The sequence below is a fragment of the Tupaia chinensis genome, unplaced genomic scaffold (genome assembly GCF_000334495.1).
Source record: "Tupaia chinensis unplaced genomic scaffold, TupChi_1.0 Scaffold148049_1, whole genome shotgun sequence".
In the NCBI taxonomy this organism is placed as follows: domain Eukaryota; kingdom Metazoa; phylum Chordata; class Mammalia; order Scandentia; family Tupaiidae; genus Tupaia; species Tupaia belangeri.
The window spans coordinates 1,976,007-1,989,402 of NW_006207899.1; the positions used below are offsets into that span (position 1 = coordinate 1,976,007).

Sequence of the window (13,396 nt, forward strand, 5' to 3'; positions counted from 1 at the left end):
TTGTTTAAAAGGTAAAATAATAATAAAATATTTTATAGTATAAATTTTACATAATAAGGAGACAATAAAAAATATTTTTGTAAAGCCATACATGTGTTTTTGTGTTAGCTAAATGCTACTACAAAAAGGGTCAAAAAGTTAAAAAAAATGGAAGTTTATAAAATAAATAAGTTACAGTAATCTGAGGTTAATTTATTATTGAAGAAAGAAAAATTTTTATTGAATTTAGTGTAATCTAAATGTTTATAATGTCTGAAGTAGGGTAAAATAATATCCCAGGCCTTCATAATCACTTACCATTGAGCCACTCAGAGCAAGATCCAATCATGTGTAAATACAAATGATCCTTGAACAACATGGGTTTGAGCTCTGTGGGTCCAATGATACATTGATTTTGTTTTTCAAGCAATACTGTGTTGTGGGAAAAGTCATGATGCATTTTTGCATAGAAAAACAGAAAAAATACATCATGACTTTTCTGACAACCCAGTATATTGGAAAGTGCAGTGCAGGGCTATCAACGTGTTTTCTCTTTCCTATGATTTTCTAAATAATTCTTTCTTTTCTTCAGCTTACTTTCTTGTAACAATACAGTGTCATATAGCCTATATACAAAATATGTGTTGAGACCAGCAGTTAGCATAATGGCTATGTCGCTGAACTCCCATGTAGTTGACTGCGATTCGCGTCCTGGACCCGGTGGCTTAAACTCACGCCAGGCGCGTGTGTGTGCATGCCTAAGATCCTGAGAGGAGAATGGAGGAGAAGGGATTGCGGCGTGGCCATCCCCCCCGGGGGGTGATTTCTCTCTTTCTATCTCTCTGTTTCTCTCTGTCTTTCTGGTGAGCGCACACACCCTATAGCAAAATCCTCTCAAAAAAAAAATTGTTAACGGACTGTTTATGTTAACAGTAAGGCTTCCAAACATCTATTAGTAAAGTTTTTGAGGAGTCAAAGATTATATAGAAACTTATTACTGTGAGGGGTTGGTGCCCCAACATAGTTCCAGCGTTCTTTATACACTGTAACGTCTGCACAATTACTAACTCACCTGTTGATGCATTTGTCAGAATGTATCTCCATTGTATAGTGATGCGTGACTGTATTATATTTTTTCTTGCACATTTATACCTAAAAAGCATTTCATTTATAAATTAGCCACAGTAAGAAATTAACAATACAACTAATAATAAAATAGAAAGATCATAGAAATATACTGAAATGGGAATTATGTATACAATCTCTCTTGTGAAAACTTTATTATACTGTACTCAACTATTTTTCAATCACAGTTGACTATGGGTAACTGAAATTACAGAAAATGAAACTTCAGATGAGAAGGGGACTATCATACAAAACTATAGTAATCAAATCAGGATAGTTCTGGCAGAAAAACAGACACATAGGTGGTTTGGTGATTAAGACACTGGATTTCCACATGGCTTTCCATGGTTCCAGTCCTGGACCTGGGAGCTTGAAAATCATGTCAGGAGTGTGTGTGTGTGTGTGTGTGTGTGTGTGTATGTGTGTGTGTGCACCCAAAATTCTGAGAGGAAAATAGAGGGGAAGGGATTGCAGCATGGCCATCCTTCCAGAGGGTGTTTTTTCACTTTTTCTCTCTGTCTATGGCAAAAACCTAAAAACAAACAAACAGAAAAACAAAACAGACACATAGGCCTATGTGATACAAAACTGCTTGGGAGACTTGATGTTGCATCAGAGAGGCAGATTTGGTTCCTAGGTCAACCTGAACCTGTCAGTCACATTTATGCATGCCTGCAATCTTAGCTAATTCAGAGACCAAGAAAGGAGGATTACAACAGAGACATCCTGTTTTATCTCATTAAAAACATTAAAAACAAGACATATATATTAATGGAACAAATCAGAGAACCCCTGTGGAGAGCCACATGCACCAAAATGGCTGAAATGACTTTTACAGGATGACCTCCGGACTTCCATGTTCAGGGAGTAAACAATCCGCCCCTAGGCTCCCCAACTGTTCAGGGAGCCCCTAGGCTCCCCAACCTAGCTAACATCCGCAAGCAGCTTCTCAATCAGGTCCGAGACAGCAATCTTCCCCTAAGCTTCGCCCCCTGGTTAATGCTCCCTGACAAAACAATCAATTACTGGTCCAAAACATATCCTTCATTTACATATTGAGCAACAAATTACCACCCTGCTGTGTATATAAGAATGTTCTCTGGCCCTCAATAAAGGAGCGACTGTATACCATTCAGAGTTGTGACACTGTGTCGCTCCCTTGCTGTGACGCTGCAGCTGGTTCCAGACCTCCGCTCTCTCACTCAGGTAGCCTGTTCGATTGTCCCGCGGTCCAGGACAAACCCCGAAATAAATTCACACATTTAATGGTGATTTGACTTTTAATAAAGGTGTCAAGAACACATATGGGGAAAGGCCAGTCTCTTCAATACAGAATGTTGGAAAAACCAGATATCTATACACGAAAGAGTGCAATAAGATTTATATCTCACACCATATGCAAAGTCAACTCAAAATGAGTTAAAGACTTAAAGGTAAGACCTGTAACTATAAAGCTATTAGAAGAATACATAGTGGAAAGCTCGTGACATTGTTCTGGGTGATATTTTTTTTTATATGACTCCAAAAGCACAGATAAACAAAAACAAAAAAAGACAAGTAAGATTAAATTAAAATCAAAAGCTTCTTCACAGAGAAAGGAACAACAGAGTTAAGAGACAACCTATGGTCTGAGAGAATACAACTGCAAATCATATATCCGATAACAAATTAATATCTAAAATGATATAAAGAGCTCAAACAACAATGAGAAAACAACCTAACCACAAAAATCGGCAAAAAGACTGAAATAGTCATTTGTTTAAAAGACAGGTGACAAACGGCTGACAGGTAGAAGAAAAGCTGTTAGACATCACTGACCTTTGGGGCCATGCAAGTCAAAACTACAGTGAGATGTCATCATAGCTTTTTTAGAATGGCTATTATCAAAACAGAGGAAAAAAGTGTTGCCAAGGTTGGAGTGAAAAATAAACTTTAGCTCACCGTTAGTGAGAATGAAAATGAATACAACCATTATGGAAAACAGTGTGCAGTTTCCCTAAAAAAATAAAAATAGAACTAACATGATTGAGCATTCTCACTTCTGGGATCTATCTAAAAGAAATGGAACTAGTATGTTGAAGAGAGTTTTTCACTATGTTTCTTGCAGCATTATTCACAATAGCTAAGTTGTAGAATCATCCATGATGACCGATGGATGCATGGATAAATAAAAAATGTTATGTGTGCATGATAGGGTACCATTCGGACTTTGAATAGAAGGAAATCCTTTCATTTGTGACAACCTGGATGAACTTGGAAGACAATTTGTTTAAAGTAAACCAGGCACAGAAAGACAAATATGTGACCTCATTTGTATGTAGAATAAAAAAAATAATCTTACAGAAGCAGAGAGTAGAATGATGGTTATGAAGGGCTCATGGGACCAGGAACATGATAGAGGAGAAATTGGTCCCAAAACACAAAATTTCAGTTAAGAGGAATGATTTCAAAAGGTCTATTGTACAACCTCATGAGTATAATTAATATCAGTGTATTTTTTGGTGAAAATCACTGAGAGTAGGTTTTTAGTGGTCTCACCATGAAAAAACATTAAGTACATGAGGCAATATAGTTACTAGCTACAATTAGATATTCTAACATGTTACGTATTTCAGAATATCACATTGTACATGATAAATACATACAATTTTTGTCAATTAAGATAAACTAAATATGTAAACATATTAGCAATTAAACCACGTTACCTATTTTTTCCTGTTTTCTATAAACTCGTTCTATAAGGCTAATCAAATTGATACTGATTTCTGTTAGAAATGCTATCATTTCGGGACCAGCAGTTAGTGTAATGACTATGTCGCTGGACTCCCATGTAGTCAACTGCGGTTCGAGTCCCAGACCCAGTGACTTAAACTCACACTGGGTGCATGTGCATGCGTGCCCAAGATCCCAAGAGAATGGAGGAGAAGGGATTGCAACGTGACCATCCCCACTGTGGGGTGATTTCTCGCTTACTGTCTCTCTGTCTTTCTCTGTCTGTCTGGCGAGCGCATGCACCCTATAGCAAAAACCTCGCGACTGTCGCCACCCTATAGCAAAAACCGCTCCAAAAAAAAAAAAAAAAAAGAAATGCTGTCATTTTCAGATATTCTGTAAGTAAATCTATTATGCCGATAATTTAATCAGCAATTTCTGTAATTAGTTTGCTGGTAATTTATAATCAGTACCCTTTCAATCATTTAAAATATTTTAAAATAAATATTGATTTATTCTTTCTCACATAATGATTTTGGTTGATAAAAATTAATAACTAAATGCAATCATTCAGCTTCTTCTCTCTCCCCTTTTATTTCTAAACTCTTGGTAGACTCCTACTAATTCATTCTTTCAGGTTCTTCTCTCTCCGCTTTTATTTCTAAACTCTTGGTAGACTCCTACCCTTATTTCAGAAAATAATTTTTTATAGGCCTCCTGTTTTTATTCATTGTGCTAATTAGATTTTCTGAGCCCTGTATTTTTGTGTTATGATTTAATAAAAATATACAATCTTTCTCTTAAACATACACACATATTATATAAGTCTTACAGAGGCATATTCAGGTTGTGCTTTTATTTTTGCAACAGTAACAATCTTTAATATAAAATAAATCACTTCCTTTCCCCTGCATATGTCAGTGCTTACCAGTTGTGTCATTTTCTTCACACCCTTTCACTACAGAAACAGATGTTATATGCCAACTGGAAGAAATAGTGCTAGGAGGCATTTGTAGACCACCTGGCTACCTGGACAGAGTTTTGCATTCCCATGGCTGTGGTTTCCCCTTTTGTAATTCACTTAGCTTTGCTTTTTGTTCAGTCCTATAAGTTCCAACACCCAAAACCAATTGACTTCATGTAGAGAAATTAAGGAGGACCTATGATGGATTACGTCACAGGACAACAAGCCCTACTGACCTATTCTCATTAAACATTAAGCCTCAAGAATATTAAATGCATTTTATTTCAGCAAAGTTCTTCAGGGTTGAATATATATTTACAGATGCAATGGCAAGAAATAAACTATCTCTCATAGTTCCTCATGGCAATTATTTCTAATATATGTCCATCCTCTTAAAGAATAGGTCTTGGGTGGGCTGTTGGATTGACATGCGGCTAATTGTTCTTTGAATACACAGTACAAGCCTTCTACATATCTTCTTCCTAGTAGCAGGAAGTTTGAATGCAATTTTCTCTTTCTTCTACTCTTTCCTTTCTTAAAACATCTCTATTTCTATTAAGATATCTTAATTTTAAAAACTCAAATATTTAGTTGTATTAAAATAATTTCTTCTCTGTTCTCCATACATAAACAGCCAGTAAATTCTTTGAAATCATTTTCATATCCTTTTTTTGCAAGTTTTTTTTAAATTTTTTTTCTGAAACGTGCCTGTAATTCTCTAATTAATAATCCTTTGTCCAGTTTTGCGCTGTTCAGATACATACTACACATGCTGCACATTGATGCCACAGTATCTTCTCAAATTTCAACTCTGATGCAATTTTATCATTTGAAACGTATAGTGAACAGACTCAAGATTCTAGGGTGTTTGAATTCTGACTCTTTTTTTGTGTGCTTTGTTTTTAGAGATTCTTGTAATAAGTCATATGTGATCACAGTGAGACAAGAGGGACAGAGAGACAGAAAAGGAGAAATCACCCCCTAGGTGGGATGGCCATGCTGCAATCCTTTCTCCTCCATTCTCCTCTTGGGATTTTGGCTATGCACGCATGCCTGGTGTGAGTTTCAAGCTGCTAAGTCTGGGACTCGAACTACAGTTGGTCATATGAGAGTCCAGTGCCTTAACCACTATGCCACCCGCTGCCCCCAAATTCTGACTCTGTATCTGTGACTTTGGGCAAATTATGTGAATACACTGTGCCTCAGCTTTCCCAGCTACAGGAGAGAAATAATAATAATCCCTTTTACAGAGGTTTTTACAGATAGATGGATTGCTATATTACTATTTTAGAGTATGTATACCATACACTAAATGCTAGATATAGCTTAGCTAGTACTATTTTAAAAATATTATTAGTTTTTTATTGACTCCAAGACACTTTAATGGGATAGCCAAGCTTCTCCAGGATTTGCTTAGATATTGTGCCCTAACATGTATACTCTGTATCAGATGAGAGGAGATGCTGATGAAAAGTTCCTTGCCTTTTAAGATACCAAATGGCCATTTGAACAACTGATGGGAAAATATAGTGATAATAAATACTTCTTTGGACTATAGTTAATAAAAAGCTTTCTTGCTAGGATGTAAAAAACAGCTTATGACATATATATAAAACAGTATTTTTACTATCGATTTCATCAGAAAGTACAATATGATGGTGTGACATATGTTTACATTAAGGAATGATTTTATCAGGGTAATTAACATATCCATTTTTCTAATCACAGTTTCATTGAAACATATTTCAAATATTTACCCATTTGTCTCTCTTACTACACTGGAACTTAAAGGAGCCTGGTCATATAATATCTATATTAACAGCCTAAACTGTAACATAATGTGTAACGTGGAGTAGGCATGTTGAAAATGCCACTGTCACACATTCACATATGTAGTCATTTAAGTTTTACCTTTTATTTAGCTTTTACAGTGTCTTGGTGTAGATTGATTTTTAAAATGCAGTAGAATTGATAATGAGTGGCATTGAGTAGAAGCTTATTTTTTTTTCTTTTTGTTTTCTTCTTCCTTTTTTTTGTGTGTGTCTTTTTTTGCTTCAGTGGGGATTAGAGCAAGGTTTGGGAGTGGGGATAGCATAATGACTATAATTTAAGCTACTGCATTGGTCCTTACAAAGTGTCTGTACATTTAACACTCCATATGGTAATTACGACTTCCCTGGAAGGAGTCAGGGTTATTTATGCTTTCATAAATCAAGCAGCTGCAGCCAAGCAGACAGAATCCACATTAGCCCTTCCTCCCAAGACCATGAATGTGCTTAAAAGATTCTGCACATTTCTCTTGAATTCAAGTTGTTTGTTAAAAGTGATAGTTTTATGAGACTGCCACATGGAATATGTCCTCCACTCTCAGATTTTCCATTTGTGATATAAATCCACATTTAGTACCATTTTTAGAGGCATTAAGGCTGATATAATAACCCCCAGCTGAGTCTGATAAAAGGAGAGCTTAATTTACAGGTAAGCATGATTATCTGAAATGACAGCTAGGGAAGTTATGAGTAAGACCTGAAACACATGCACACACACCCCTCCCCCCCAACACACACACACTAGCTGCTTGGTAATTTATTTCCTGTATTCAATCTTCTGACTTTACCATGCAGGGAAGTCTTACTATAACAAATGCTAGCTGTCAAAATGATTTGTTTAACCTAGTAAATAGACTGTTTTAAAATTACAGGGAAATACATGTAACTTCCTCTGTATTTCAAATACTTTAAATTTTAAGATATCTTGAGGTGAATATTTGAATTATTTGAAATATATATATATATACATATATGTATACTATTATGTATGAAATTTAATCATGTCACCTTTGGTGAATTATTTTATATCTCAGGATGCACTGACTTCAGCTGTAAAATAATTTTCCAACTCAACAACTTTTAGATGTAAAAATTGTTCAAAGGAGTACAAATATGCATCTAAACAAAAAATCTCTCTTAGGAGAAAAAGAAAGTATGGTTACAAAATACCAACACTAAGTATCTCTGGGGTAGCCCTGGAGCACATTAGTTAAGCACTGTGTGTAGGGAGCCAGATCACCTATGGCCACCCACAGTTTGAATCCAAGAGTCAGCAACTTGAAAAATGTGCTGAGGATGTGTCTTCCACTCCTGCTGGGATGGATCAATACAGGAAAGGGACTGGACATGACCAGATCCCACTGGGGAGAGTTTTCTCTCTGGCAATTAAAAAAAATAATAAAAGACAAAGAGTGTACTTAACATAAATAAGCAATAATGTGACTTTGAAAATGTTAACTAAGTTTTCTTTCTTTCCTTTTTTTTTAGCTGGAAAAAATCTAAAGCATCAACAATTTTTTTTAAATTTTATATGTTGAAAAACTAAAAAGCATAGAGTTTAAGTGAGTTCTCTGAGGTCATCTATTGACAAATGGTAAAGCTAGAACTTGAAAGCAGCTCTCCTCACTGACTTCAAGGTGATCAGGCTTTCCATGACTTCATTTCAAGACTTGGGGTCTACAGTATAGCCTACTTTAGATAGGATAAAGGACTTCTCTGAGAAATTAGGGAAATGGGGGTCAGAAATAAAAATATAATCAAAGCAAGGTGTGCAATATGTCAGACTGAATTATATACATGATTACTTTCCTTCCCAGAAAAATAATATTTTATTTCTAATATAGATGAGCTAGCTTTCATTTGACTCATTCTGTTTATTTTTATTTATTTATTTTACTTACTTTTATGACTCATTCTTTTTTTAAAATTTTTAATTGACAAATAATACTTGCATGCATTACATATTTATGAGGTACAATGTGATGATGTGACATATGGTTACACTTAGGAATGATTTTATCAAGGTAATGAATGTAGCCATTGTTATATATGTTTTGTTCTCATAATATGTTAAAATTATACAAATGTTGGTACCAAATGCTATAAATTTGATATATTTTGATTAAATCAAACGTGGCAATGATCACATTTAGGATGTGTGTGTTTCCTTCATGTCAGCACACACAACTTTGAAATTCAAATGTATGCCCTGCTCATACTGAGCATTGATTAAAACTGTAAATGAAATGATTACTTCCTCCTTGATATTCTTAGTTGACTGTATAGCAACAAGGTAAGTGAAATAAATGCCTTTAGGAGTATAGAGTTTAGGGGGAACTCTTTTAAGGGCAAGAGAGAAATTAGTGACTAATTATGGCCACTAGTTATTGTAAGAACAGTTTGCAGGACCAGCAGGTGGCGTAGTGGTTATGTTGCTGGACTCCCACATGGTGGACCATAATTTGATCCCCACCCTGACAGCCTGAAACTCCCTCTGGGCACATATTTGTGCGTGCCCAAAACCCCAAGAGCAGAATGGAGGAGAAGGGATTGTGGCATGGCCATCCCCCCTGGGAGGTGATTTCTTGCTTTCTGTCTTTCCCTCTTTTTCTGCCTTTGTCTCTCCAGTGAGCCTACGTGCCATATAACAAAACAATCTCTCTCTCAAAAAAACAAAGAGCAGTTTTCTACCTTTGTACCATGAGCCGGGATAGCCCATGTTGATGAGTGTGACTTGTCATTAGCTCCTTTCTTGCCTTCCTTCTCACCAGTCCCGTCTCCTTACTACATTCTAGGCTTCCATGTCAGGCCATGTAGGGGGATAAGCTGTAACTATGTAAAACCTTGGTTTAATAATCAAGATCACTATTGTGCTTACCGCTTGAATCTATTCTCCTTTTTTGCTTTGCCTTTAAACTTATTAAAACCTCTCTTCCTCAGCTGACACTGAAACTTTTCTCTCATGTGACATTTTGGTATCTGCCTGCTTCTTTTGCTTCATAGCCTCTGGGGCTTCTGATGTTTATCTTTCCTAACCTTCACACTGTGTGTCTTTACTCATATCTACTTTTGACTCACATTTATTCTGGATAACTCCCCTTGTCTGCCTTGACTAAGCCTTTCCAAACCTTGCTCTAAATCCATACTGGCTGTGTTCCATGATTCAGCAGAACATTGTTGAGTATTATTCTTCAAAGGAGTTGAGAGAAAAAAAACAAAACACCTTCAGTTATATTAATATGTACTATATAGTATGTATATATTTATATTTTATACATTGCTATAGTTTTACAATTACCTAAGTATTTAGCAGCATTGTTAAAGGCAGCAGTCATTTATTGAGCACTTATTGTGAGACAGGCTAAGTAGAATTTTTTTTTTTTTGCATAGGTAACAATAATACTTCTGGGTATCATTGACTTTGAGTTAGAATACTGAAGCTGGAAGGGGTTACCTTGTTCAGCTTGAAATAACTGTTATCATGTGGTAGAGCTAGGATTTGAATCCAGATGTGCTAGACTCAAAACAGTTTTTATAATGTTATATAATACCATGGTATTAATGGAAGTGTTGGCCACAACTTATATCCAGATGCTGAGCCTGGCTAGAAAACACTGATTATTAATAATCATTGCTATATATATATCTTTTTAATTGTATAGTATATCTTTTTTATTGTGAGGTGACTATTATGAAACTCTTGATAATATTTATTAATGATTTGAAGTGTACATTATTTTGTAATTCAAATATTAATATTTAGAGGTATGCATTAATATTTATTTACAACCTAGGTTCAGGTTGTTTTCTTTCTTTCTTTTCTTTTTTTTTTTTTTTAAATTTCTCAGAGGGCATGTGTGCTTGCTAAAGAGACAGAAACACAGAGAGAGGGAAAATAAGAAAGCACTCCCTGTGACCAGCAGTTGGCATGATGGCTATGTTGCTAGACTCCCATGTTGTTGACCACAGTTTGAGTCCCTGACCCGGTGGCTTTAACACATGCTGGGCACGTGTGCGTGCATGCCTAAGATCCCGAGAAGGGGGTGATTTCTTGCTTTATGTCTCTCTGTCTAGGGCATGTGCCCTATAGCAAAAACCTCTCCAAAAAAAAAAAAAAAACACAAGGAAAGAAAAAGAAAATACTCCCTTCCTCCTGGAGAATGGTCATGCCACTTTCCCTCTCACTGTGTCTCTTTGTCTCTCTCCAGAGAGTGCATGAACCCTATATTAAAAATCTCTCACATAAAAGAAAAGAAAGAAGTAGGAAACACTTTCTACCTCTCTGGAGCTAGATTAAGACAGTACCCTATCTGAACCCATAATCAACTCCCTTGCAAATATTGACATAATCCTTAGCCTCTGTTAAATCCTGAAATAAGCAAAAGAAATTTTAAACCGACTTATCAGGAGATGAGAAGAAAATAGAGTTTATATATATGTGTGTGTATATATGTAGATTTATATGTGTTTGTATATATATATACATACACACACACACACAACACACACACAATTTCCCCTTTTCTTCTCTTGGTGCAAGGAAGCAAGATAAGAGTAGATTAGAGTAGGTACATAGAGAAAAGAGAACAAATTTCTGATATTGCAAAAAGGCCAGAGATGGCCATGCTGCAATCCCTTCTCCTCCATTCTCCTCTTGGGATCTTGCTCACACGCGCACATGTGCCTGGCGTGAGTTTAAGACACTGGGTCTGGGACTTGAACCACGGTTGACTACATGGAGGATCAGTGACATAGCCATTACAGTAACTGATGATCCCAGGATAATTTTTTTTTTTTTTTTAGAGGTTTTTGCTATAGAGCTTGCGTGCTCACCAGAAAGACAGAGAGAGAGACAGAAAGCAAGAAACCATCCCCCAGGGAGAATGGTCACACTGCAATCCTTTCTCCTCCATTCTCCAGTTGGGATCTTGGGCTCACACACGTGCTTGGAGTGAGTTTAAACCACCGGGTCCGGGACATGAACAACAGGTGACTACATGGGAGTCCAGCAACATAGCTATCATGCCAACTGCTGATCCCACTGTATAGTTTTTACCGACTTTGTGTTCAGATACTGTGAGAGTGCGACGGAACTTACCTCATTAAATCCTAAGGATGGAGACTTGGGGTAATGTGACTGTTTTCCAGATACTATGATCAGGCAGTAGATGGTACAATCAATGTGATTTGTATTCTTATTCAGTTCCCTTCCTCATATTTTTCAGGAAACCTCTTGAACTCTTCTGCTTTTAGTATCTGCTCCATCCAGAAACAAATGGTGGTATGTGTGTGCATAGACATTTTTGGTATGTTTGCTAGCTTCTTGTGGTTGAAATCAAGGGAAAATTTGAAGTTTCTATTTCCATAGATTCTAGTAAAGAAATAATTACTTCGAGAACTAAAAAAAGAAAAGAATCCTAAGGAGGCAGTATTTGGAGTTATAAACTCAGAATGAGAGTAACCCAGAGAATAAAAGCTCTCTGGAGTTTCCAGAAACCTTAAGTACTTGAGATTTTCCACAAGACAGGAATTGTATACAATTTTTCATTATATTAAGTAGCACTGTAATCTTGGCTCAAATCAGGATTACCATTGTAGCTGCACAACTTGGTCTTTGTTAGTTTACACTAATCTTTGCTAATAATCCAGTTAATCATCCTTTCTATATTTATTATCTGTCATCTTTTCATAAAAATTGTCTAGTTTATAGCCTAAACCCGAGATAATTGCTTTCTTGGTTGTGCACAATGTTATCTATCTCTCGTTTTGGAGAAGGTGAGCATATGTCTAAGTTTGCTCAAGGTAGTCTTGGTTTATGCCTGCTGTTCTGGAAAAATTATTAATAGAGTTGTGGTTCAAGCAATAAATTACATGGTCCCATTATCTTTAGGCACCATAACTGGTGCTTAACATTTCCTAAGGAAGCCTAACAATAATTCACTGATCTTACCTTCCAGTTTTCTAAGTTCACTACATTGCCATCCAATTAGACAAGACATACGAATTAATTACTCTTATTACTATTTCTTGTGACTATTAATGTCATAGATCTACAATTGACTAAGAAGAAGAATGTTAGAAAATTTATCCACTGTGTTTCTCCACTAAAGAGAACAGTGTAACTTAATGGAGAAACAATGGGTGTTAGATAGAATGTTTTCTTTTCTTTACTTTTTTTTTTTTTTTACATCTATTTATTTATTTATTTATTTATTTATTTATTGTGATTTTCAAACTGCCAGGTCTGGGACTCAAATCATGGTTGGCCATGTGGGAATCTAGCTCCTTAACCACCAGGCCACTTGCTGTCCCCAAGACATGATGTTTTCTGAATTCAGGTTTCAGCTTTGGTAATGATCAACTGTGTAAACTTCAGAACTTAACTTTGAACGCCTATTTCATCACCCTCTATTTCTTTGTCCTTAACATGAAATTTTCCAGCCTAGTGAACTCATTAAGGTTGTTGTAAATGTTAAATTTGATGCTGCATAATGTGGTTAGCACTATCCATGACAAAACATTAGAACGGTTTTGATAAATGGTCACTATATCACTGTTAATATCTTCATTCATGAAATACCCATTAATATCAACCAGCTCATGAATGACTTGGTTTCAGCAGAAAATGAACTTTCAGATTTAAATGACCTACACATTTTTATTCACCGTTTTCTAGAATGTAAATATATATATAAATATATTTGTATAAGATATATATTTTTTGAGAGAGTTTTGTTATATACAAAGATACATATCTTTTTATATATATTTTAAATATGTATATTTA

General features: G+C 35.8%; 1 pseudogene; it reads left to right on the forward strand.

The window, feature by feature from the left end:
• LOC102492446 (keratin, type I cytoskeletal 18-like) overlaps positions 1-13,396 on the forward strand; it is a 32,568-nt pseudogene that overhangs the window by 16,746 nt on the left and 2,426 nt on the right.